Source organism: Myodes glareolus, chromosome X (genome assembly GCF_982192425.1).
Source record: "Myodes glareolus chromosome X, mMyoGla1.1, whole genome shotgun sequence".
Classification (NCBI taxonomy): Eukaryota; Metazoa; Chordata; class Mammalia; order Rodentia; family Cricetidae; genus Myodes; species Myodes glareolus.
This window is the reverse complement of record NC_142053.1, coordinates 124,434,727-124,462,298: the sequence shown is the minus strand read 5'-3', so window position 1 is coordinate 124,462,298 and position 27,572 is coordinate 124,434,727. Positions and strand designations below refer to the sequence as shown.

The following is a 27,572-nucleotide window of genomic DNA, read 5'->3' as shown; positions in this document are numbered from 1 at the left end:
ATGCCAGAGGAGGGCACAAGATCCCCTAGAACTAGGAGTTATAGACAGTAATTAGTTAGCAGAATCAAACCCAGGTCCCCTGGATGAGCAGCCAGTGTTCTTAACCACTGAACCAACTCTTCAGCCCTAAGAATGAATTTTATACTGGGTGTTAAGGAGATGATTCAGCCGTTAATAGAGCATACTGCTCTTACAAGAGGACCCAAGTTCAGTTCCCAGTACCGACATCTGGTAGCTCACAAATGCCTGTAACGACAGATCCATGGCATGTGATGCCTCTGTCCTCAATGGATATCTACATTCACATGCACTAACTCAAAGGCAAGCACAAGCACATGTAATTTTTTTTTTAAATTTTTGAGACAGGGTCTTATTGTGGAATACTAGTTTAAGATGTGTTGCATTTGTTTATGCTGTGGAACATTTGTTTAAAGATGTAAAGTTGTATTGCTTTGTTTATGATGCATTTCTTTAACTCTGTGAGGCTGTGCTACTTTGCCTGCCTGAAACACCTGATTGGTCTGATAAAGAGCTGAATGTCCAATAGCTAGGCAGGAGAGGGATGGGCAAGGCTGGCAGGTGGAGAGAATAAACAGGAGGAGAAATCTAGGATAGATAGAAGAAGGACCAAGAAAAGAAGAAGAGGAGGACACCAGGGGCCAGTCATACAGCCACAGAGCCAGCCACACAGTAAGCAGTAAAGAAAGATGCATAGAATAAAGAAAGGTAAGATGTCTAGAGGCAAAATGTAGTTAAAGAAAAATGGGACAATTTAAGTTAGAACAGCTGGCTAGGAACAAGGCAAGTTAAGGGGGGACATTCTTAAGTAAGAATAAGCCTCCATCAGATGACCAGGGCTAGTCACCCAGTCTGTAGCTTAGTTTAGAGGGCTGGATTTAACCAGTGCTAATTTCATTTCATACATATACAGCTTGTATACAGCAAGGCCAGCAGGAAGGGGCAGGCATCTTCAATGAAACTTGACACAGAACTTCTGAAGGCTAATCTACATCAACAGCCATAATGCACATATACACCTTGACCGAGAAATCCTATCCCAAGGAAAGCGTTCAAAAGAAAAAAATAAACCATTTACAACTGTTTCAAAAAAAAGAATAAGTTTCTGTGTGCTTATTTGAGAGCTGGGTGGTAGTCCCCAAAAGAGTGAAAAAAATGCAGACAGGGTCTCACTATGTAAACCTGGCTGTCCTGGCACTCACTCTGTAGACCAGGCTGACCTCAAACTCAGAGAGATCCACCTGTCTCTGCCTCCTGAGTGCTGAGATTAAAGGTGTGCATCATTATACTCAGCTCTTTTACTGTGGGATAACCCTTCTGTACGTTAGAAATATATTTTCATCTCATTGGTTGCTAATAAAAACTTCTTTAGTCTATAGCAAGGCAGAATATAGCTAAGCAAGAAAGCCAAACTGGATACAGGGAGAAAGAAAGGCAAAGCCAGAGGAGATGCAAGCTAGCTGCCCAAGAAGAGAGATGTCAACCAGTTGCCAAACAAGCAGGACATGGAGAAAATGTGGTAACAAGCCTTGAGTCATGTGGTAAAACATAGATAGAAATATGGGTTAATTTAAATGTAAGAGCTAGTAACAAGCCTGAGTTATTGGTCGACCATTAATAATTAACATAATTCTCCGAATGATTATTTACAAGCGACTATGAGACACAGTGGGACAGGGGAACCTGTTTACACTTGTTTTAATTTTTCTTTCGAGACAGGATATCTCTGTGTAACAGCCCTAGCTGTTCCAGAACTCTTTCTGTACCAGGCTAGCCTTGAACTCACAGAGATCTGTCTGCCTCTACTTCCTGAATGCTGGGATTAAAGGCATGTGCCACCACTGCCCAGCTTCGAAGAAATCTTTGTGAAAGAATGTCTTTTATACTGTATTACCAATTTCTGATTACCAGTGTGCACATCACACTCAGCTCCCTTTTATTTTATTTTACTTACATACTTATTTAGGCCTCTTTTTTGCTTTTTTGAGACAGGGTTTCTTTGTAGCTTTGGAGCCTGTCCTGGCACTAGCTCTTGTAGACCAGGCTGGCCATGAACTCACAGAGATCTGCCTGCCTCCCAAGTGCTGGGATTAAAGGCACATGCCACCACTGTCTGGCTGTTTAGGCCTTTTTTTAATGTGTGTGTGTGTGTGTGTGTGTGTGTGTGTGTGTGTACGAACGCCCATGTGTGGGTGTGCTTGCATGTGTGCCAGAGGATAACTTAATTTTTACGAGTCAGTTCTTTCCTTCTAGTATGTGAGTCCTGTGAATTGAACTCAGGCTATTAGGCTTGATGTTGAACATCTTTACCCTAGTTTGTTTTCTGACACTGGATATCAATATGTAGCCCAGGCTATCCTCACATTCATAATGATCCTCTAGTCTCAGGCTTCTGAGTGCTGGGATTACATGTTTATGTCATCTTGCTCAAGTTTCCTTTTATTACTGTATCTATTTATTCATTTCTTTTTTGTTTGTTTTTGTTAGTTTATTTGGTCCTGGAATTTACTCTGTAGATCAGGCTGGCCTTGAATTCAGAGATCTGCCTGCTCTGCCTCTAGAGTGCTCGGATTAGAGGAAGGCACCACTAATGCCCAGCTCATTTGGAACTTTTATGGCTTGGGTTCATAAAGACAGGGCTAGACTTCAACCCTCTATCTGGCCAAGGCTGCCTAGAACTCCTGATTCTCCTGCCTTGCTAACTCCTGAGTGCTAGGATTAAAGGTGTGTGACTCTATTCTGACTCTCCATATTCTTTTAATTTTACATTTAGGAACATTCTTTCTGTCTCACTTATCCTGTTTCTTCTAGCTAAAGATCTTTGAGTATGTGGTAGTTCTTTATTGCATGCTGAACATTTATGATTATTTTGTGGTTTGAATGTCTGGATTTGTTGTCTTCCTGAAGAATATTGGACTTCGGTAGATGGTTAGAGATGCACATGATCCTCTGTTAAGTTCTGTTTTTAAGCTTTGGTAGGGCAAGTCTAGGAAGCCTTTACCAACAGTCAGTGTAGCCCTGTTTCTAAGGTGTGACCCTTCTGGGTTTTCACTGATCTATTTCCTTGGATTTTCACCCTATGAACATGCAGTTGAATATTCAACCTAAAATAACGCCAAGCATGGTGGCTCAAGCCTGGAATCTAGGCCAGCTTAGGTTATATAGCAAGACCCTGTCTCAAAAACAAAACAAACAAACAAACAAAAACCAAGACACAAGAAACAAATTTTTGAAACCTAAGGGGACAGAGATATATATAACAAATATCCAGGGGTGGGCTAGGCTGAGCTATAGAGTGCTTACCCCACTGTTTTATACCTCGGCTCATAGAGTAAGAGGGGAGGGGAGGGATGGGAGAGTGGGGAAGGAGAAGTGGGTATGCTTCTGCAGAGGTTATTCTTGTGTAATTACTGAGGAGAGGGATTCAAGGCCAATACCAGTGGTTACTCAGCATTCTCATGTAAATATCACAAACTCCAAACACAGTTGCTCACCCAGTCACATCTGTTTCTCAGTCCCATCTTTCGCATCTTATTTGCTTGCACAGGAAGCCTAGGTGCCATTCTTTGGTTCCCACGGCGATCTCTACTTCAACAGCATTAAATAAGATCTTTCTTGAAATAACTATGAAATCTCTCCTGAGCCTTGTAATGTCTCTTCAGAACCACTAGTTCACAGATACACATCTCAGCTTGGCAGTCCCACTGGACTACCTGGTAAGAATCTCTATAAAACATGTCCACAAATAGTAAAACTGTTCACCCAGAACATGCTTTTCACCAAGAACCCATCTCAGAACAGATGCTAGAGCTTAGTATAGGTATTAGGGCTTACAAGAAGGCTCAGCAGTTACGCATGCATACTACTGTGGTAGGGAACTAAATCAGGTTCCCAGCTCCCACATCAAGCAGTTCACAGATGCCTATAACTCCAGATCCAGGGGACCTGGTGACTTTTCTCACCTCTGTAGGCACCTATATGCATGAGCACATACCCATACATAGACACACACACATCAAAACTAAATAAGAATCTTTTTAACACCTTAGTTGTCCTTCACTTCTTTCTATTAATGCCCCTTCTTACCCATTATAAAATTTTATCTTCTCTTCCCTCAGAAACTATCCTCCCCAAGGCTGCACAATTCGCCAGCATAGCAATCACTTCATTTACAATATTGAATTGCAGAAGAACTTTCTAATGCAGAAACCATGAAATCAAAAGACAACCAGCAAAACATTTTTTGGAGTTTTCTGACTTGAGAAACTGGCTCATTGAATAAAGGTTTTGCTATACAAGCAAGAGGAACAGAGCTCAGATCCCCAGCACCCATGCAAATGCTGAATAGGTGTGGTTCTTTTTAACTCCAGCACTCAGAAGGCAGAGAGACAGGGAATCCCAAGAGTAAATTATCTAGGTAGATTAGTCTACCAGTGAGTTCCAAGTTCAACTGGCAGACACTGTCTCAATAAATAAGATGGAGATCAACATTTTAAGATATTTGAAATACCAGAAAAAATGTTTTCATGCTTCTATTAGATGGCACAAAGGTTAATTTTCCTCATACATGGAAGGTACCTACATTCTGGATTTTTTTAAGGTAGAGAGCTAGATCCATGCAGTGGTGGTGCATGCCGTTAATCCCAGCATTCGGGAGGCAGAGGCAGGTGAATCTCTGAATTTGAGGCCTGCCTAGTCTACAAAGTGTGTTCCAGGACAGCCAGGGCTGCACAGAGAAAACCCATCTTGAAAAAACAAAAACAAGGGGGCTGGAGAGAAGACTCAGCAGTTAAGAGCACTGGCTGCTCTTCCAGAGAGGTCTTGAGTTCAATTCCTAGCAAGCATACGGTGGTTCATAACCATCTGTAATGAGATCAGGCATGCAGGCATTCATGCAGGTAGACCATTGGAGACATAATAAATAAATAATTTTTTTTAAATGGTGGAGGGCTAGACATGTAGTTATGTGGTTTAGAACACTTGTTCTTGCAAAGGACCTGTGTTTGGTTCTGAGTATCTACATGGTGACTTAAAACCATGTATAATTTCAGTTCTAAGGGATCAAATATCCTCTTCTGGCCTTTATGGATACCTATCTAAATGCCAACAAAACTCTGATACACATAAAACCAATAAATCTAAGAGAAAATTTAGAGAGGCTGGCAAGATAGCTCAATGGCTCAATGAGTAAAGGTACTTGCTGCCAAGTCGGAGGACGTGAGTTTGATGCTTAGAACCTATATTACAACAAGAAAGAACTGACTCTTGCAAGTTGTCCTCTGGCCTGCCTATACATTATGACAATGTTCACACCCACACTCAAGCACAGATAGAGAAGCATAACAAAAAAATGATCACCAAAGCTGGGAATGGTGGTTCATGATTATAGTCCCCCCACAAGGGAGGTAGAGACAGAAGGATCAGGAGTTGAAGACCATCCTAGATACAAAAATGACTTCAGGGCCAGCCTGGGTTACACAAAACCTCATTTTAAAACAAAGAGAATCTGGAAGGATGGCTCAGAATTTAAGATCAGTTGCTACTCTTGCAGAGGTCCTGGGTTCAGTTCCCAGCACCCAAACTGTGACTCACGACAATCTACAACTCCAGTTCCAGGGGATCTGTCGCCCTCTTCTGGTCTTTGTAGGCACTACACAAGATGCATAAATACACATGCAGGCAAAACACCCATACACATAAATAAAAATAAACAAATCTTCAAAACCAACTGTAAATGTATTTTCTACAGATGTACTAGCTAGCTCAGCCGGTAGAGCACGGGACAATTAATCCCAGGGTCATGGGTTCATGCCCTACGTTGGACAACAGACTGTATATAATTAAGGAAGTCCACAAGAGCCCAGAATAAAGGATAACAACTACTCATTTTGTGAACACTCACAGTAAGGAAGCCACTGTAGTCCTAAGCTTGGTCAGTGCTGGGAGCTGTGTACAGAACTCAGACCACCAGTCAAGAGAGTGAGCATGCTTTTCATCTGAACTTATTAGTCCACACTCATAGTACCTGAGAACATGCCCTAATGGGCCAGTACCTATAAGACTATTGGCTGAATGAATTCCCATAACAACCATATATAATATATATATATATATACATATATATATTTATATACACAAACACACACACATATACATACATACATATATATATATATATATATATATATAAAACTTCACACTGACATTGTTTCTTTGTCTCTCATCTGAGCTTAGATAATAGGTGCCGAGACTGGCACTGTGTAGGCAAAGCTCAGTGCTTTCATAATGCTGTTGGTGTTGCAAAATAGAACAAGCCTTGGGTGGAAACTGCCAATATCTGCAATATGAACTATGGGATATAATAACAAATGACTAGTCTGTATGTACATGATATGAAAATACATGCAGATGGCCGGGCAGTGGTGGCACACGCCTTTAATCTCAGCACTCATGAGGCAGAGGCAGGCAGATCGCTGTGAGTTCGAGACCAGCCTGGTCTATAAGAGCTAGTTCCAGGACAGGCTCCAAAGCTACAGAGAAGCCCCGTCTTGTACACCCTTCCCCACCAAAAAAAGAAAGAAAATGCAGATGCTCAGCTATCAAGTGATAATAACCCTGGGGCCAGGAGGAGAGGGGTGTGTAGGTAATCTGCACTTTATATAGAAAGGTGAGAAGTAGGATGCATATCTATATGATCTTGTCTTTGCATAGAGAGACAGAATGTAGACTCAATAGGTGGGTCACATCAAACCATTGTTGGGGTCATTGTGGGAACAAGACTGGCCCAGAACCTTGCTGCTGAAAATGAATGAAATACCTTGATATCTGCCATCCATGCTGGCTTCTGGTTGACCACTCAAGGTAAATGATGTGGGGGGGGGAGAGTATTGTACTAATTACTCTTCTCATATTATTGTGACATAATACCTTTAAAAGACCTCAAAGAATGAATAGTTTATTTTGGATTACATTTTGAGAATACTGCACAGCATGAGACAAAGTCCCAATGATAAGGTATCTGATCACAAAGAAGCAGAGAGGGATGTATGCTTGTGCTCAACTCACTTTCTCTTTTCTTTTTTCATTCAGTCTGGAACTTCAGCCCATATTCAGGGCCTTCCCTCACCTAAACCTCTCTGAAAACAACCTCACAGACACACCTAGAAGTGTCTCCTACACGATTCTGGGTTTCTTGTTGTTGTCTTGGTTTGGTTTTAAGACAGGGTTTCTTGTAGTTCAGACTAGTCTCAAGCTGACCGTGTAACTGAGGGTGACCTTAAACTTCTGATCCTCCTGCCTCTGTCTCCCTAGTTCTGAATTGTGTGTGCACCACTAAATCTGCCTGGTGGCTTGTCATTTGAATATCATCACACTTTCTCAATCTTTCTTCCTTCTTTCTCCCTTCCTTGTAAGACAAGGTTATACTTTGTAGTCCATGCTAGTTAGCCTCAAATGCATAATTTTCCTGTCCACACCTTCCTATAATCTTGCTAGATGTCACTGATGTCCTTATGCCAGAAAAGCCCCATCATTTTATTTCAGTTTTTGTTTCTTTCTTTGTAGCACACACACCCACATCACAAAATGACAGAAAAACGGGGCTGAGGGCATAGCTTAGTGGCAGAGTACTCTCAAAGTACCTCCAGTACTGCAAAAGAAAATAGAAAAGGAAAGGAAAAAAAGAAGCACAGGGTTCACAGCCAGGCTGGTCTACAAAACAAGTTCCAGGACAGCCAGAACTGTTACACAGAGAAGCCTTGTCTCAAAAAACAAAACAACAAACAACAACAACAAAAAGAAACAGGAATGAAGCCTGGGCAAGTGGACCAATAGCATTCTTTCTCATTGTACTACTTCTGTGCATGACCCATACCCTTTCTTTATGAAGTCACGAATTTCCAGAACAGTGAATGGCATCTGCTAGCAGCTCCTTTCCTACTTTCTGCAACCCAGTTTTCTCTCCTGAACTCTACATTCATCTCGGAGAACCTCCCAAGGACCTACTGTACCTAGGTCACACCTAGTTAATCCTCCTCAGTGAAGCACCAGCTTCCAATAATGAGGTCCATATGGAGACAGTTGAATGTCCACTGGGATGCCCAGAGTTGAATTCCACACAGGAATCTTAGGAACTGGACCCTCTACTCCTGTTCTTCCAGCTTGGCTTCATGATGGTTAATGTTGTCAACTTGACAGGATCTACAGTCTAGATTCTATATTCACTAAAAGACCAGCCTCTGGTTGGGTCTGTGTGGGAGTTTCTACATTGAGTTAATTGACATAGGAAGATCCTCTCTGTGGGTATGGGTGACACCATCCTACCGGTCAGGGTACAAGAAATAATAAAAGAAGGAACTGAGCTGAGCACGAGCTTTCACCTCACTCTGCTTTCTGACTGTAGACACAATGTGATCCGTTGCCTCAAGCGCCTGCCACCGTGCTTTCTCTGCCATGAGTGACTGTACCATCAAACTCTGAGCCAAAATAACCCTTCCTTTTTGTAAAATTTTATTTTATGTGAATCGGTGCTTTACCTGTTATGTTATGTCTGTGTAAGGGTGTGAGATCCCCTGGAACTAGAGCTGCAGACACTTGTGAACTGCCATGTGTGTACTGGTAATTGAACCCTGGTCTCTGGAAGAGCAGTCAGTGCTTCTAAATGCTGAACCATCTCTCCAGCCCTATTCTGCTTTCTTCTTTAAGTGCTTCTGTCAGGCATTTTATTGCAACAAGGAACATAACTAATACAGCACAATGTAACCAGATGTTTCTTTTCCACTGGCCAGTTCCCCAGTAACCATTCAGAGGCTTAATATTACTTAAAAATGTTTGGCCAATAGCGTGGGCTTTTACTAACTAGCTCTTACAACTTAACCCATTTCTCTTAATCTATATATTGCCAGGTGGACATAGTTTAACCTCATTTTCTACATGTCTTCCTTCCTCAGCAGCTGGCCGGCTTCTCCAGGACTCTACCCTACTTCTCCTTTATCTCTGCTTGGATTTTCCACCTGTCCATTCTGCCTTGCTATAGGCCAAAGCAGCTTTATTTATCAACCAATGAGAGCAATGCATATTCACAGCATACAGAAAGATATCCCAAGGCCACTCAACAATTCAGACAAAGGGATCCTGTATTCCATCATGGCACAGCCTTCTGTCTCTCTATTAGCCACAACAAGAATGTGACCTCTCCTGTCAGTGGCACTAGGATATGTCTCTACTGCAAGTACAAACTTTTTGGGATTCTATTCTCTTTGGATGTATACCTTGCTCAGCCTAGACATAGTAGGGTGGGCCTTGGACCTTCCACAAAGCAAAGTGCCTTACCCTCTCTTCGGATTGGAGGAGGGAGAGGTGGGAGAGTGTGTGGACAGAATAGGAGGAGGGAAGAAAGTGGGAATTTGGATTGTTTTTTTAAAGTAATGAAATAATAATAATAAAAATCTGAAATATTAAAAAAGAAAGAACTCTACTACACTGTTTTAGAATAGAAAGACACATTTCTATCTATTTCTGAAAGAATTCAATGCAATGCTCATCAAAATCCCAGCAAAATTCTTCAACGACCTTGAAAGAATGATACTCAACTTCATATGGAAAAGCAAAAAACTCAGGATAGTCAAAACAATCCTGTACAATAAAAGAACTTCTGGGGGGGGGCATCACAATCCCTGACTTTGAACTCTACTACAGAGTTACAGTACTGGACACAGCCTGGTATTGGCATTAGAACAGACAGGAGGACCAATAGAAAAAAAATAGAAGACCCAGATATCAATCCACACATCTTTGAACATCTGATTTTTGATAAGGAAGCAAAAATCAAATGGAAAAAGGAAAGCATATTTCTACAAGTGGTGCTGGCATAACTGGATATCAACATTTAGAAGAATGAAAATAGACCCATATCTATCACAATGCACAAAACTCAAGTCCAAATGGATCAAAGACCTCAACATAAATCCAGCCACACTGAACCTTATAGAAGAGAAAGTGGGAAGTACACTTGCACGCATTAGGCCAGAGAACCTCTTCCTAAATATAAGCCCAGCAGTACAGACACTGAGAGAAGCAATTAATAAGTGGGACCTCCTGAAACTGAAAAGCTTCTGTAAAGCAAAGGACACAGTCAACAAGACAAAATGACAGCCTACAGAATGGGAAAAGATCTTCACTAACCCCACATCAGACAGAGGTCTGATCTCCAAAATATACAAAGAACTCAAGAAATTGGACACCAAAGAACTTAAGAAATTGGAACACCAAAGAAAGATAATCCAATTAAAAAAAATGGAGTACAGACCTAAACAAAGAACACTCAACAGAGGAATCTAAAATGTCTGAAAGACACTTAAGGAAATGTTCAACATCCTTAGTCATCAGAGAAATGCAAATCAAAACAACTCTGAGATTCCATCTTACACCTGTAAGAATGACCGAGATCAAAAACACTGATGACACTTTATGCTGGAGAGGATGTGAGGTAAGGGGAACACTTCTGCATTACTGGTGGGAATGCAAGCTGGTACACCCCTTTGGATGTCAGTGTGGATATTTCTCAGAAAATTAACAAACAACCTTCCTTAAGACCCAGTAATACCACTTTTGTGTATATATCCAAAGAATGCTCAATCGTGCCACAAGGACATGTCTTCAACTATGTTCATTACAGATTTCTTTGTCATAGCCAGATCCTGGAAATAACCTAAATGCCCCTCGACTGAGGAATGGATAAGGAAAATGTGGCACATTTACACAATGGAGTACTACACAGCAGAAAATATAAAGACATCTTGAATTTTGCAGGAACATGGATAGAGCTAGAAAACATTATTGTGGGTGAGGTAACTCAGATACAGAAAGACAATTATCACATGTACTCACTCATAGGTGGTTTTTAAACATAAAGCAAAGAAAGGCAGCCTACAAACCAAAATCCTGGAGAACTTAGACAACAATGAGGACATTAAGAGAGACTTACATAGATCTAATTTACATGGGAAGTAGAAAGTAGAAAAAGAAAAGATCTCCTGAGTAAATCGGGAGCATGGGGACCTTGGGGGAGGGTTGAAGAGGGAGGGCAGAGGCAGGGACAGGGGGCAGAGAAAAATGTAGAGCTCAATAAATATGAAAAAATGAAAAAGAAGAATTCAAAACTCCATCTTCAGGACTAAAATAGATATGTAATAATAAAATTGGAAGTCTGCCAAGATAAATAAATAAATTCTAGTGTGTGTTTCCCACAACACTGTGCCAAAGTATAAAATACAGTTTTATATAAAAGGAAAAAAAAGTGACATGTGACCTCTATAGCCACCCATGTTGATATGTCTTTAAATTCAGCACTGTGTAGGCAAAGACAAGTGGATCTCTATGAGTTTGAGGTCAACCTGGTCTACATAGGGAGTTTCAGGATAGCTGGGGCTACACAAAAAGACTGTCTCAAAAAAAAAAAAAACTGGCCTCTTTCCATGACAGACTTTTGTCCTCTTAGTATTGATCCTAAGGACTTCCCAGGCACTTGGGGTTGTTTCCAGAAAACAGATCTGCTGCATTTGTAAAGCTGTGTTACTGTGCTTGTCTAAAACATGCGATTTGTCTAATAAAGAGCTGAACAGCCAATAGCAAGGCAGGAGAAAGGATAGACGGGGCTGGTAGGCAGAGAAGGGAGCAAGAGATATCAAGGTACAAGAGAACAAGGAGAGTAGGACTCTAGGGGCCACCCACCCAAGTCACATAGCCTGCCACTTAGTAAGAGTGAAAGTAAGACATGCAGAAGTAAGAAAAGGAAAAAGCCCAGAGGCAAAAAGTAGCTAGAATAATTTAATTTAAGGAAAGCTGGCTAGAAATAAGCCAAGCTAATGCTGGGTATTTATAAGTAATAAGACTTCATGTGTATTTATTTGGAAGCTGGGTGGCATGTCCCCAAAAGAGTTAAGAATAAAAACAACCAACAATCTAGATCTTTCCTCCATGAAGACTCATGATTGAACTTCAAGGAGTTTGCTTCCCAGAAGATGCAGAACTGGAGATAGCTCCTATCTAGGTATCAGGCTCAGAGTCCCTTAGGCTTCATCCATATGAATATAGAAGTCAGGGAGCTTGGGAGCTAAGGAGGGGATTTGAAGCACTAATATGTGAATGAGATAACTGAGAGCAAACTCTTCACAGTACCTTTTCTGATGGCTTTTAAAGGCAGAATGGGGTTGTCACAGAGGACTAGACAATTCAAATTCAGGGCAGCTCCCAGCAGCATAAATCAAGAGTAGATATGGTCTGGTCTTACTACCTACTACAATGTGCTCCCAAGATATCTTGACCTGTTCTACTCTCTTCCCTCCTCAATCTGATCTCAGATGTCTCTACTATAGGAACAGAGTCAATCATAGCAAAGATCACTACAAAGTGCCACTATCATGCTTGCCAGAGAGGCAAGGGGCTCTCCATGGTGCAGACAAACATCTGGCCCCAAACAAAGGCAATCTTAGCCTCCAAGCCAGACTACTCACTATGACTCAGCTTACTCAAGAGAAACAGAGAGACCTGGCCATTGAGATGGTAGAGTCACTGGTACTGGAGGTTGAAGCACTGACCAGCCCCAGATGGATTCTGCCCCACTGCTGTAATAGTGACCAGTGCCCATGCAGACTGAGCAGGGTAGGCACAGGTGTGGCAAGTGAACAGTTACTTTGAGGCACCCATAGAAGCTAAGAGGACACAAGAAGCTAGAAAGGCCTAAGGAAGTACTCCCTTTTCACTCTAGAGCCCTGGCCAAGCCTGAGGATATGTCCGCACATTCAAAGACAACGTCTAAGTGTCCTGGGGAAGGGAGGACTGGGCCATGGCAACACCTGGGCCTTCCCTCAGAAAGCCCTCCTTTTCCTCTCAGATTTGTTCCCATAATATCCCTTTCTGTTTCCAGGAAAGGAAAGGTCCAAAGAGGCCAATCTACAGAAAGCTTAAAGGTTGTCAAGGTCTAGGCCTGGAGATGAGGAATGACTGCTAAAACCCAGGAAGTCCTTGGAGTGATGCAAATGATCTTGACGTATATGGAGGGAATGGATTCACGTATTGTGAATAAACTAATTTATTCACTCCCTAAAAATAAAGCACAGGTTCTTATAATGTATGTACTCTACCTCCAATGTGTACTTTTTTATTGTAAAAGAGAAAAACAGTAACGACAGTATTAGGGCGAGAGAATAGCAACTAACCTCCTCCCAGAGTGCTCTGGCATGATCCCAGGGAATCTAGGCACCTGGAGCCCTGAAGGCATGGGGGACACTCTGGGGAAAGTGAAGGTCATGCCCACTTCTGGATGCTCACCGGATCTGATATGAAAACATGGGGACACATGAAACAAGGAATGGAAGCCAGGAAATAAATAGGGGCAGGCTAGCATGTCACTTCTGATTCTCCTCCTCCTCTTTCATTCTCTCTCTCTCTCTCTCTCTCTCTCTCTCTCTCTCTCTCTCTCTCTCTCTCTCTGTGTGTGTGTGTGTGTGTTATAACGGTCTCACTATGTAGCCTAGTGTATCTGGGAACTTGGTGTTCCTCTTGCCTCAATCTCCCCTGTGAAGAGATTACAGGTAATTTCCACCATGTCAGATTAATTATCTCTGGTTTCCTGGCAGGCTGGTTGCAGATCACTAAAAGCTGAGATGACTCCCATCCCCTGACTTTGAACTGCCCAGAACCAGCACTGTGACACCAAGAAGTGGCTTACCAGGACCTAACCTTCCTCCCTGCCTTCCCTGCCTCCTCACCGTGTACTTGTCCCATTTCTTCTCTGGGTCATAGGGCTCCCAGCAACTGGCAGGAAAGATGTGCTTGTTTTTCTCACACCAGCTCCTCAGCACCACTTTGCCTGCATGTGATTGGGGAATGAAGGCTGTGATTCAGGGCCATCCTTCCTGACCTTGACTTCCTGTGACTTCTCCCCAAGGATAACCCTAATGTTAGGCTCAGGGCATCTTTGCCTGCCCAGTACCCTGGCACTATCATACCTCATCCTTCTCCACAGTGGCATCACTGAACAGTCATGAACACTGAAGTTGAAGAGTGGCCCTGGAGGGGAAAAGCAGTGATCCCAAGCTCATACTACTGCCTTTCCCAACATATTAGAGCAAGCTAAGCTAAGCTAGAGTCACTCACCACTCTTTCCTCGTGCTTTGGTGACGACGAAATCGTAGAAGCTGTGATGCTAGGAGCAGAGGGTGGGAAAGGCAAGCTTGATGATCCATCTAGGTCTCTATCACCCACTACTCCCCACACTCCTACCTATAGGGTGAGAGCGGGCACCACTGTGCCTACTAGCCCTGGAAGAGTGCACAAGAGTATAGTGACTTTCCTATGAAACAGTGTGCATGACTCAGGGACTCATGTGGGGGAGGATTAGGTCCTTCTTGATTTACATGAGCTGCTCCACCCCTGCTGACCTGAGAGAGATTGGAGTGGATGAAAACCTGGAAGTCGGTGAGCTGGCACAATACTTTAAGCCTTAATACTTAAGGGAAGCTTTGTAGTTTAGTGAACCTGGGATAGGAGTCCCAGTGTCCTCCACTTCTGGACCATATGACTAAGGCAGGGCTCTCTCACCTAAGCTCTCTACAGCAGGAAGTTAAGAAAAAAGAGCACAACTCTCCTCTTTAAGGAGCACAGTGCTCAGCACAAGAACTTCCCAGCAGTGGAGCAGTCAGCATTGGTTGTCTGATACTCTGACAGGGAAGGCAGGCTCTTCAGGTGCATAACACAGGCACACAGTGCATAGCTTGCTCACCTGAGCTCACTAAAGTCTCTGCGCAAGATCTCGAGTGTTTTCTGTAGGAACTGCTGCATGGTGTTGTCCTTTTTCATCTGCAGAAGCAGGTATACCAGTGAGTTGGGAAGGAAAGACATCATCCCAAAGAAATACTTCCAAAATGACAAAGATCCACCCTGCTCCCACAGAGGTTTCCCAAGCCAAGACTATCAGCTGCTTTCTATTTGAACTCAAGACAAAGGAGCCTACCTTAACTGTGCGCCAGTGTCCAGAGCCATCCCAGTAAATAAAGGTGATTTCAATCTCTTCACCTACAAAGAAGAGTTGCCTCTTGGTCTAGAGACCCAAGTGCCCAGAGTTCCCTTGGGCTACATAGCCAAGGTGAATATTTGCAAGAGAACTGCTTGGGTCTTAGCCCTGTTCTTTCACTGCCCCAACTCTGGATCACACATGTTCAACTCTACTAGAACTTATTGTTTTTGTGTCTGCTTTGATTTTGACTTTTAGAGATTGTGTCTCATGTAGTCAAGACTGGCTTCAAACAAGCTATGTAGCTAAAGATGACCTTAAACTTTAGATCCTCTTGCCTTAAGCTGTTGAGTGTTGAGATAACAGGCCTAACCAACTGTATCTAGCTATATAGTACTCACTCTTGATTTTCTCCTGCTTGGCTTCCCATTCCTGACACAGCTCTTCTTGAAGCCGATTCTCTTCCTCCTGAGAGGAAATGGACAAAGGATGAGGTTCAGGGCCGCTCCCTGGGCAAGAGTCTCCACCAAGGTCAACTTCGTGATCAATACCAAAGTCAGCACCAGAGCCAGGCAGTTTTTACTTCCCTGATCTGGTCAGGCAAGAAGCTTGTGTCTACATCAGGGTTCTTCCCCTATTTCCTTTTCTTTGTGGTGATCTCTAGAGCAATGAGACAAAGAACATCTTACCATTTTTCAGAAAACCATTCTGTGGTTTTGTTTTTAGACAGTCATATTTATCTAACCCTGAGTGACGTGCTCAAATTCAGAGATTTCAGTCCCTACCTCTGTCTCCTGAGTAGTGGGATTAAGAGCATGTGGCACATGCCTGTACTAAAAATGGTTTTGATCTCCATGAACGTGTCTGTAAGGTCTCTCATGCCACTGGAACATGTTTTAAGAACTACTGATTTGGCCAGCCACGGTGGCACACACCTTTAATCCCAGCACTCTCAAGAGGACAGGCATGTGAATCAGAGTTTAAGCCCAGCTTGGTGTACACAGTGAGTGCCAGACATACCACAACTGTAGTTAAACCTTGTCTTAAAAATAATCATCCATGTGATGGTGGCACACATCTTTAATTCCAGCACTCAGGAGGCAAAGGAAGGCAGATCTTTGGGATTTTGAGGCCAGCCTTGTCTACAAAGCAAGTTCTAGAGCTGCTAGGGCTACTACACAGAAAAACCTTGTTTCAAAAAACCCTAAAATAAATAAATAAAATGAAAAACAAATGGAAAAAACAGAACTACTAACCTAAGTAAATAACAAGCATAAATTAAAAGAAATAATCATAGATGCCAGGGAGCTTGGTGTCCCGTTCCTATTGCTAAGACCTCAAAATGATGGAAAGAAAAAACCCACCACCAGTGCTTTTTTATTAATTTATAAATGTTTCCACTTCCTCCCCTCCTCCCAATACCCTCCCACTCCCCCCACTCCCTCTCCTCCTCCCTCTCCAATCCTAAGAGCAGTCAGGGTTTCCTGTCCTGTGGGAAGTTCAAGTTCCTTCCCACTCCCTCCAGGTCTAGGAAGGTGAGCATCCAAACAGACTAGGATCCCAAAAAGCCAGTACATGCAGAGGAAACAAGTCCCAGAGCCATTATCAATGGCTTCTTAGACAGTCCCCATGTCAGCCACATTCAGAGAATCCGGTTTCATCACATGCTCGTTCAGTCCCAGTCCAGCTGGCCTTGGTGAGCTCTCATTAGATCTGTCCCCTTGTATCAGTGGGTGAGCTCACCCCTCACGATCCTGATTTCCTTGTTCATATTCTCCCTCCTTCTGCTCCTCATTTGGACCTTGGGGGCTCAAATGAGAAGCAGAAGGAGGGAGAATGTGAGCAAGGGAGTCAGGATCAGAGGGAATTGTCATCTGACGATGGATGGAGATTGAGACAGAGACCCACACTGGAGCACAGGACTGAGCCCCTAAGGTCCAAATGAGGAGCAGAAGGAGAGAAAACATGAACAAGGAAGTCAGGATCAGAGGGAACCTTCATCCGACAATGGATGGAGATTGAGACAGAGACCCACATTAGAGCACTGGACTGAGCCACCAGTGCTTTTCAAAAGTCCCAGTGAACTCGGAATAGTGGCACACACCTGTAATCCTAGCACTCAGAAGGCTGAGGCAACAGCTCTAAAATTTAGAGACCAGTCTAGGCTATACAGTAAGATTATCTGAAAGACAACGATCCCCCTAATACACAGTGAGGTTGACAACCTTTCCACTAGCCTGTGCAATCTAGAATTGCTCCTAAGGTAGAGGAAAGATGACTATCAAGGCCAGACTGAGCTACGTAAGACCCTGTCTCAAAATAAATCAAGCACTACTTGCTACCTAGAGCCCTGAGCACTACTGAATGTATATCTAGCTCAACAAGCTATCTAATGGTATTATTTCAGATACAGTTGGGTTAAATGTACTGCTAAATTAAAGTGGACAGGCCCAGTGTGGCAGTACACACTAATAATCTTAGCATTGAGGAAAATCAAGAGGATTGGAAGTTCAAGGCCAGTCTTAGCTACATGAGCCCCTGTCTCAATAAAATAAATTAAAAAAATTACAGTGGCAGGAAACAACCACAGGAAGGGGGACCTACATGACTAAGATAACAGCTATTACCTAACTTATTCCAAGTCCTCAAATGCGTCCTTTGTCCTGTTATTTCAGTCCAACTGTTTCACCTCATTATCTACTCGTCCTATGAAATACTCATCCTTCATACCCAATCCAACTATTCCCCATGTGACCCAATCTCTCACACAGATCTAGTAATTTCCCCTGGGCTCTAAGGAAAGCAGCATTTCTGAGTGTTTGGAGTCCATACTGACTTTGTAGCCTGGCCAGGCACAGAACAGATATACACACTAAGGGCTGTACATCAGAGGCACTGAATTTCAGAAGGTATAAGATGAAATTCACCAATTGCTACCAGTGCCCACCTGTGGTGAGCAGTTATAATACCTGGCAGTGGCCAGGCATGGCACACACTTTCATGCCAGTACTCAGGGAGACAGAGGCAGGTGGTTCGCTGTGAGTTCAAGGTCAGTCTTGTCTACATAGTGAGTTCCAGACAGCCAGGACTATTACACAGATAAACTCTATTTTGGAAAACCAAAACCATACCAAATCAAGCAAACAAAAAACCCTCACAATACCTGGTAGTGTAGTCACAAACATTCCCATTATTTCAGAAAGTTTCAGCAGGCTATCTTCTCCCCTCAACTTATCCTGTGTGCCCCAAAGGACAGTTTCTGGATGCTTTTAGACCAGGCACTAGTCCTCTGGTAACTTCCCACACTGGTGGCTCCTGGACAGGGACTACTGGCCTAGCTCTGACTCAGTCTCCTGCTGCCAGTACCTCTGTACTTTAGCTTTAAAACCATGGTACTGCCTCAGTTCTCTTTTTTCTTACCCTGTGTGAAACTGAGGACCACAAGCCCAGTAGGTGACCAGGGCTAAAAAATGAGTGTGCTTCTTCCTTTGCTGGCCCAAATGTTAGCCCAAATGCCAGGACAGAGCTCTGGCTGGCAGTGCCCTCACATTCCCTCTCCAGTTCCTCCTCACGCATGGCCACCTCTTCCTCCTCTTTACCTCCCCCTCTTCTTCCTCCAAGGTGAAGGACAGGCAAGAGAACTTGCACTTGGCCTCCTTCTTGCACGCCTTCTCTCACAGCTTCTCTAGCTTCCTACCAAGGCATGGGTCAATGAAGGAGTAGCTCCTGGGTCTGGAAAAAGGTGGTACAAGTGTCTTGCTTACCCACAGTGTTGGACTTGAGCTCTGCTTCCACAGTGTCATAGTGGGCAGAAAACTTCTTATCGATGTTGGATTTCATTAAATTCTCCTGAAGGGGAGGGACACATCAGTGAAGGCCATCCACCACTCCACTGTGGAAGTGAAAGAGGAGCTGTGGGTCCCAGATCAGTACCCAGACACACTATGATATAATCTTAGAAAACACACACTCACCCTTCCTTTTCTGGGTGGAAGGGTCCATGAAGCTAGGAAGGCTAAAGTGGCCAAAGGTGATCCTTTCCTTGGCATCCCTAAGCTGCTCTGGCCTCTTCAGGTCTCCAACTGGGCATCAGTACTCCCTCAGTAACCTACAGCCACCACCATACTCACCTTTGCCCTTTTTTCTTACCCAACCATTAAGTTGAAGATCCTGAGACCCAAACCAAGGGATTTCAGAAAAGAATAAACAAGAAAATGAGGTAACTCTGTGAGAATTTTCCTTCTTTTTGGCCCAGGATGCTGTCAGCAGCTATCCAGGTCACTGTTCTTCAGTCCAGTCCTATCTTAATAGGTACCATTTAGGTCCCTCTCTGACCAGTACCCCCAAATGAATGGCCAGCCGAAGTATACTTCCAGCTGCCACTAAGGCAATGAGGTAAGAACTAGAGAACTATGTGCCAATCCAAGCATGACTGAGGGTTGATGATACCTCCATTTGATGCCTGGTTCTTGGGTTTGGCTTCTCACTTCCCTAGATAGGGCCTGTTCTCACCTGGAGAGCTAAGGCCCTGCTCTTGTCAGGAGTCTTGCCCAAAGGATTAAACCAAGGTCTCCTCGGTACCACACCCCTGAATCCAGTAGCCACTCACTGAAGAAGCCCTGAAGGACACACTAGTACTCTGGGATGCTAAAGGCTCTGGGGAATACTCCTGTGCCTCTCCACAGGAAATGAGCTCTTCCCTGTATGTATTAGAAGGCTGGGAACATGAAACTCTGTGCTCAAGTCTCACAAACATCAATACCACCACTGTGGATTCCTCTTGCTGAAGTTTTCACAAGCTAGTGGTCTCAATCTCTGTCAGGGCCCAACACTGAGCCCACTTTACAGATTACACTGTCTCAGCTGGCTTCCCATACCAGTCAGAGATGCACAAGCAAGTCCTGTCCCTGGTGTGGGGCCACCCTCTGGGCTCTCCTAGCCTGCCTAGGGGACTCTCAGAGCCTAGCAGCATGAGACTGCCAGGGCCTGCGCAAAGCACATGCTCTGAGGCGCCCCGGCCTGGCCCATACCTCTGCGATCCTCTGCTTCTTCTGCTCCATTTGCTCATGCTGTTTCTTTTTTTTCTTCATCAGGTGCATGGAAGGGCCCACCTCGCTTGGGGCGCCCTTATACTGAGCCACAGTGGCTATGGCTATGGCTATGGGGACAGTAGTGGCGGCAGTGGCTATGAGCAGCGACGAGAAGCAACAACAGCCGTGGTGGTGGAGACTTCTGCTTGAAGGAGTTCTGAGGAAGGCAGTTTAGTCAGCTGACTATGACGTCACCCACCAGGAATCATATGGACGCTGGCCATGCCTTATGCTCCTCCCCCCGTGACTCTGGCCTGTGATCACACCTCGTCCAGCCCCGCCCCACAGGAGGCTGGGCCCTTCCTTTACTGTGTTTTGATAAACTACCAGTTCTGCTCGCACTTTTGTGACAGTGCTGTGTCCCTTAGTTTCTTGAAAGCCCTCAAAGTTAACTGCTGTCTTAAGCTAGACCTACAGTCCCCTTACAGTCTCCTGTTGACCCCAAGACTGAGCACAACGCTCCCCTGACTTGGTTCTTAAGAGCTCTTTGAGCTATGTCTCATGATCAGGTGTCCTCATAACTCTGAGGCTATTTCCCCTACTTTGTCACAGACTGTCACTTATTTGGTAACTTGGATTTTTTTTTCCTGAAACAAAATTTCTCTGTGTAACCTTAGCTGTCCTGGAACTTACTCTATAGACCAGGCTGGCCTCAAATTCACAGAGTTCTGCCTGCCCCTGCCTCCCAAATGCTGGCATTAAAGGCATGAACCACAAACTCTTGAGGGCTTGGATTTTTGGTTATCATCCAAGGCTAAGTGTAGCTCCCTTTGCTTTCCTAGGAATGAAGCTGGCTCTGAATCCCCTCTTGAAAATTTGTGTGTGAGACTGAAGAGATGGCTCAGTCAGTAATGGGTACTAGAGGAAAGGTACTTCCAGAGGACCCAGGGTCAATTCCCAGCAACCACATAGCAGCTCCCAACAGATTGTATGTAACTCCAGAGATCCAACTCTCTCTACCGGCCTTTGCCGACAGCATACATGCAAGTGGTGCACGTTTGTCTAAGGAAAACACACATACACATAAAATCTTAAATTTCTCTCTCTCTCTCTCTCTCTGTCTGTCTGTCTGTCTCTCTCTCTCTCTCTCTCTCTCTCTCTCTCTCTCTCTCTCTCTGTGTGTGTGTGTGTGTGTGTGTGTGTGTGTGTGTGTGTGTGTGTGCAAAAGTCATGGAACGTGTGCAGAGGTCATATTATGGAGCTGGGATCCAAAGATCAAATTCAAGGTTCCCTGGAAAGTGCCTTCATCCATTGAGTCATCTCACCTGTGCTTCCCTGCCTCAGAGAGCCCAGAATAGCCTTGAACCCAAAGTCTCCACACCTAGATGCCTTCTCTTTGACTTTGACTTAGAAACCACTACTGCAGCTGGGCAGTGGTGGCACACACCTTAATCCAAGCACTCAGAAGGCAGAGGTAGGCAGAGTTCAAGGCCAACCTGGTTTACCTACTGAGTTCCAGGACAACCAGAGCTGTTACAAAGAGAAACCCTGTCTCAAAATACCAAAAAGATAAAAAAGAAGCCACAAGTGCAAAGATGACAGAACAACAGTTGCTGATCGACCTACTTCACCCTTGAGGATACAGTTATAATTCCAGAAGCTAAACTGCTGCATTCCTGCAAAACAACCCAATAAACTTTGAGCAGAGAACCTAAAGATACAGATTCAGGTTACAACAGTTTTATTTGGAGGTTTTTGTTTGCTGTGAAATACACTAGAGATTGAGGAAGGGGATACATTCACTTTGCAAGATAAGGGTTTCCCACCACTAAAGGAAAAAACATGGGGCAGGGCATACTGGGGTTTGCATCCACTATCCCATCTTCTTCTGCTTGGCTCTTATTTGACATTTATCAGAGAACAGAACACAAAGACAAGAAATTAAAAATAGATCAATCCCCAGAAGGGGCCATACCTAAACCTTCACACAACCCAGACTCTGCCAGGACTGGGAGAGGTCAGGTCAGCTCACTCTACAGCCCCAGGCTGCACAGAAAGGCTGAGGGACAGACAGGTAGGCTATAGTTAATACATTAGAATAATTTATAAGGGGGAGAAGGAATGCAATTTTGTGCTGGGAGGGGTCCCTTCTCTCCAACACATAAGAGTTGGGGGAGGAGACAAAGGCCACTACAATGAGAGTAAAAACACTGGGGACAGAGACAGTTTTCCTCTACTCCTTCCCAAACAGCAGATTTAGGGTGTATATGTACACACACACACACACACACACACACACACACACACACACACACACACACAGGAATCCTCTTTTTCTAGAACAAGGGTAGGCCAAGAAAGAGGATACTATCAAACCCCCATCTCTCAAACTATCGCTAAGCTTAAGGATTTGGTTGGTGAATCAAATCAGTGAGGTGGGTGATCAGAATGTGGTGGGGAAACAGAAGATGCTGGAAACAGGGATGTGCCCAGCCATACTATCTTCCCTGCCCCAGAGAAGGACATACCTGTTGGAGAGAGGGTAGTAGGGGCTGGAGGAGGGGAGTCAGCAATCACTGATCAGCCTCTCCAAAGACATCATTCTGTTTGTGCTTCATGTTCTCAAAATCAAAGGCAGTCCCAGCCATGTGTTTGTAGATATCTTTGTTGTCATTGCAGGTGGTCTCCAAGCGTGTGGTGGCATCATAGGAGCTGGAACAAAACACCTGTAAATAGGTAAAGCCCCAGAGCTTAGAGAAGTCAGACAGAGGATCTTGGGTAGGCTTCAAAAGGCAGGGCTGACTAAGACAGGGTTCTTACCTGACTCTCGAAACCACCATCAAATGGTTCATACAAATCACTTATAGCCACAAACCTGAAGGGCAAATGGAAGACAGAGTTAGATTAAAGTTACACAATAGGCCTTGTCCATTCCTGGTCTTCAACCCAGCCTTCCCAATTTGGCTCAGCACCTCACTTCTGGTCAATGAGTTCCAACAGCTCCAATGCAGACTCAACCTCCTTTTCCGGTTCTGCAGTTTCCACGGTGGTGCTGGCAATGGTGATGTATTTGCCCTGTGCTGCCACGTTCGGCGCATAGGAGATCATGCACACATAGATGTCTGACCCCAAGAAGCGCTCGGTTAACATATGCCAGGGGAAATGACCACATAAAAAGGTAGTACTTAGGAAATGGATAGGAATTTGGCCCACCTGCCCCTGCCCAGACCAACATGCAGAAACCTTTAAACTATCACTCTAATAAAGAAGGGAAGGCCGTCCAAACCCAGGTATATTCCATAACAAAATGTCACAAGAAGCCCCAAGACTTCCTGTGAGACTATAGGCTTAGAAACCGAAGGTAATCCTTCATGGCTTGGCGTACCTGACTTCCTGTTGTCCTGGTTCTGAGGGATGATAATTTGACAGGAATTGGCATCATTTGTGTTCTTGATGGGGTGGCTGAGGATACAGATACAGCGAATTACCTGGCCAGCCTTCTGTACATGGCCTGGGATGTAGCTAGGGTCACAGATCAGCTGCTTGCAGCGGGCCACCTATGAAGGCACCAGAAGACTTTACACCTATCAGATTACCCCTTTCCCTGTGTAGTAGTAAGCCAAGTCAAAAGTCAAGCCAGGCAGCTGAGTTGTCAATACTATCCCTCCTATGCACATAACCCCTTTCTTGAAGCTCTGAGAGGTGAACTCTCACATATAGGACTAGGTGGTGACCCTACTGCTGAAACACAATGATCACAAACACTTTTTTTTCACTGTTGATGGGGTTTTTGTTTGAGTCTATTTGACCCAAACTGGTCTCAAACTCAGGATCTTCTTCCCTTAGCCACCTCATTGCTCATGCACCACCATATCAGGATGAAGGATGCTTTTTGGGGTGGGGGCATTTGTCTCAGTTGGTAGAATGCTTGCCTATCATGCATAGAGCCTTAGGTTAGATTTCTAGCACTGTATTAACCAGGTATATTGACACACACCCGTAATCCCAGCATGAAGAAGGTGGAAGTGCAAGGATTAAGAGTTCATCTGCAGCTATATAGACTATTTGAAGCCAGCCTTGGATACATGATACCCTTTCCAAAAGAATACTTTCAGGATAACAGACACAGCATGTGACTTCTGAAGATTGTGTCTTGATTTAAATCCATCTGCCTCTGCTCCCTAGTACTGGAATTACAGGCACCTACCACCTTACTTAGCAATTTGAAGGATACTTTCTGCCAATAGGAATAGCTATGTAGACTTTTATTGATCACCCATTTCCTAGTTATGAGGCTCTCAGGGTTAAGCAATAGCAAACTTATCAGCCATAAGGCTCCCTATGAACATAGCCCTAAAAAGACTAAGCCTTAATTGAGCCACAGTAACAAATGCACAAGGCATAACTACCTCTCCCTCAGATTTCACACCCACCACCTTACCATTCTCCATGATGATGTCATCCATAGGTTTGTGCAGCATATATGTCCACCCTTAGATGGCACTCAATCTATAGTGAGGAAAATGATGGGGAAGTTTTCTCAGCATAATGGGGACCAAATCTACAGTACTATTCCCACCCTACTAGTGAGATAGAGAAAACTGCCCAGGTAGGCAATAGTTGTTTTCAACTATTTCAGGTGTCCTTCCTATGGACTTGGGGCCCATCTTGGCATCCTCCTTCTTCTTTAAACTTTCCATCCAGAATATTCTATTTTACAGAGGGTCAGTTAGCATAGCATAAAGGAGTAGTCCCACAAAGAAAGAGCCCAGAAATTCAGAATAAAGGACTCTCTGGAAAAGAGCCAGCTTGCAAGAAAGCCGAACCTCAAGGTTCTGGGGTCCTAGAATTAGTACTTGTGCTACCAGGAGTTGGGGAAACTATGTTAACAGTGATCTTCTCCTTTACTTTGTATTTCATTTACTTTTTAAATAATATTTTATATTCACTATTTTATGTGTATGTATTTTATTTGCTCATGTCTGTATACACATGAATTATTGGTGCCTGTGGAAGTCAGATGAGGGTGCTGAATTTCCTAAAACTGGAGTTATGGACAGTTGGGAGCTACCATGTGGGTGTCAGAATTGAACCTGGGCCCTCTGTAAAAATAAGTGCTTTTGCCGAGCGGTGGTGGCACACACCTTTAATCCCAGCACTTGGGAGGGGAGACAGGCAGACCTCTGTGAGTTTGAGATCAGTCTGTTCTGCAGAGTGAGTTCCAGGACAAGCTCTAAAGCTACAGAGAAACCCTGTCTCAAAAAACCAAATCCAAAACAAAACAAGTGCTCTAATCTGCTGAGCCAACTATCAAGACTTTTGAAAGTATTATTCATAAAATCCAAAAAGTGGCAACACCTCTAATATTCACCAATGGATAAATTGGGCATAAAATATATCCTATATATAAAGTGGGTTATTTAGCCACAAAATCTGAATGAAATATTAATACATACTAAAAGATATATTCACCTGCCCATAGGAGTCTAGGTGTAAGATCACAATGAAAGAAAACATGTTGTAGGATTACACCGATATAATCTATTTAAAAGCTGGCATGTACAAAGAATCAGAAGAGATTAGTACTTGCTAAGGGCTAGGAGGAGAGAAATAGGAATTGACTTCTTGATAGGTTAGAGTCTCCTTTTGTCGTGAGGAGAAAGTTCTAGGATTAGACTGTACTAATGGCAACACAATACTATGAATGTGCCTCATAGTGCTAAATTAAATACTCTAAAATGATTCATCTTTAAACTTATGCTTTGTAATATTACCTCAATTAGAAAAACTATAGAAACCTAGGGGAACTGTAATCATGCAGTGGAGGTGAGTTGGAAGAAGGATGTTACTGAGAAATTTGCTACCTGAGCTGAGCCTGCAAGATATGTCCTTCAAAGACATGTTCTCCTTTCAAACACCCTACCCTTTGAATGGAGACTTGTTCAGCAGCTTCAAAAGAAAAGAAGGAGGCAGTGTGTATGGAAATGAGAAAAGATAGGGCTATGGGAAAATATGGCAGCCTTTGTCTACCTCATCTGCTATTTTGGTGGTTGCTTACTATAGTTGATTCAAATGATTGATCTACCTTCCAAGACTGACAGTGGTGACACATAGACTGTGGTGAGGAAAAGAAATGCAGATGTTTCCTATATGCCTGAAGCCCAAATATTGCTTCATAGGTTACCCTTTTCTCTTTTGCTTAGAGGATTCCTTTAAGGATGTGCCCCTTCAGGACTCAATGAAATGGGATATATTTTCTACCTATTTAAGTGAAATAATATTTTAATAAGTTTCTACAGTATAATAAAATTTAAGAACAAGCACACTGATAAAATTGTGTTTTGAGAAAGATCATAACCATCTTTCTGATTCATTTTTCCTAAAGATACATTTATATGGCAACAATGATAGATTTTCGAACCGTGATTCTGATTCTTCTCAATAAAGAAATTATGAGTAGCCATCTTTTCTTTGTAGGTAAATTCTTAACCATGAAATGGACTTAGGGTCATTGTTCTCCATACAGAAGTGAAAATTAAATGAAGCAGTTGGTAGAAAGGGAAGAAAAGTGGTCCAAGAACAGAAACATGGATTTGAGACCACAGATGTACTTGACATATGCGTAAGTTTGGCCAAGGTACTTCCCCTCAGAGTTGCAGCTTGTTGACATTACCTCACCTTCTATTTCACAGGCCCCGATCACATGTATGTGACTCAATAATGTGACTATACTTTGAAAAGTACAATTTGCTTATATAAACAAGTATTACTATTATTCATCAATGACAACAGCTGCTGTTACAGCTAAAACCCACTCTCCTTTCTCAATATGAAACCAACGTTATTTTGTTCATATTTATACAATTCTCCTGTTTTCTTAGGTATTGTGTCTTTGTCATTGAGTGAAACTCTGCAAACCAGAAAAGTTCAGTCAGACGTGGTAGAATATATGTGTAAATAACCCAAGTTTGGGTGTTTTTTGTTGTTGTTTGTTTTCTTTTATTTTGTTTTGCAGTTGTGGACATATGGTCTCACTATGTACCTTGGACTGGCCCGGAACTCACTGTGTTTTCAGCCTTAACCCTGTGGGTGCTTGCTAATAGGCATGTAGCACCATGACTGGTACCAATGGTACTGTCAAGGACTTTTGTCCATTAATCATTTGCGGTGCCCTAGTATTGTTATTAGATAGTAGAAGATTCAGACTTTGAATTCTTATGTGTTTGCAAATTGTGGAGAAAGCTAACAAAATCATGTTGAAGTTAAAGTGATATCATATGTTGCTTCTTTAATAGGCACTGCAAGGAAGCATGCAGAAAGACTACAGCAGATCTAAGAAGCCATAAGTATTGGCATCTTGGGCATGAGAGTGCACTCTAATTGTAGCAATAGAGAGGAAAGTTTCAGCAGTCTAATAACTGTTTCTTCTTGGCCATCTTTCTTTGTGTATGAAGTTCTGAATATTCCTCTAAGTATACTAGTCATTTTCATGGAGGCTACAGGAGATCACC

The 27,572-nt window shown here is 43.4% G+C and overlaps 2 pseudogenes; both read right to left on the bottom strand.

The window, feature by feature from the left end:
- The window catches only part of LOC146889305 (protein FAM50A-like), a 31,669-nt pseudogene extending 9,698 nt beyond the window's left edge, over positions 1-21,971 (bottom strand).
- Positions 21,972-22,530: 559 nt separating this feature from the next.
- Positions 22,531-27,572, bottom strand: part of LOC125408229 (rab GDP dissociation inhibitor alpha-like) — a 176,952-nt pseudogene continuing 171,910 nt past the window's right edge.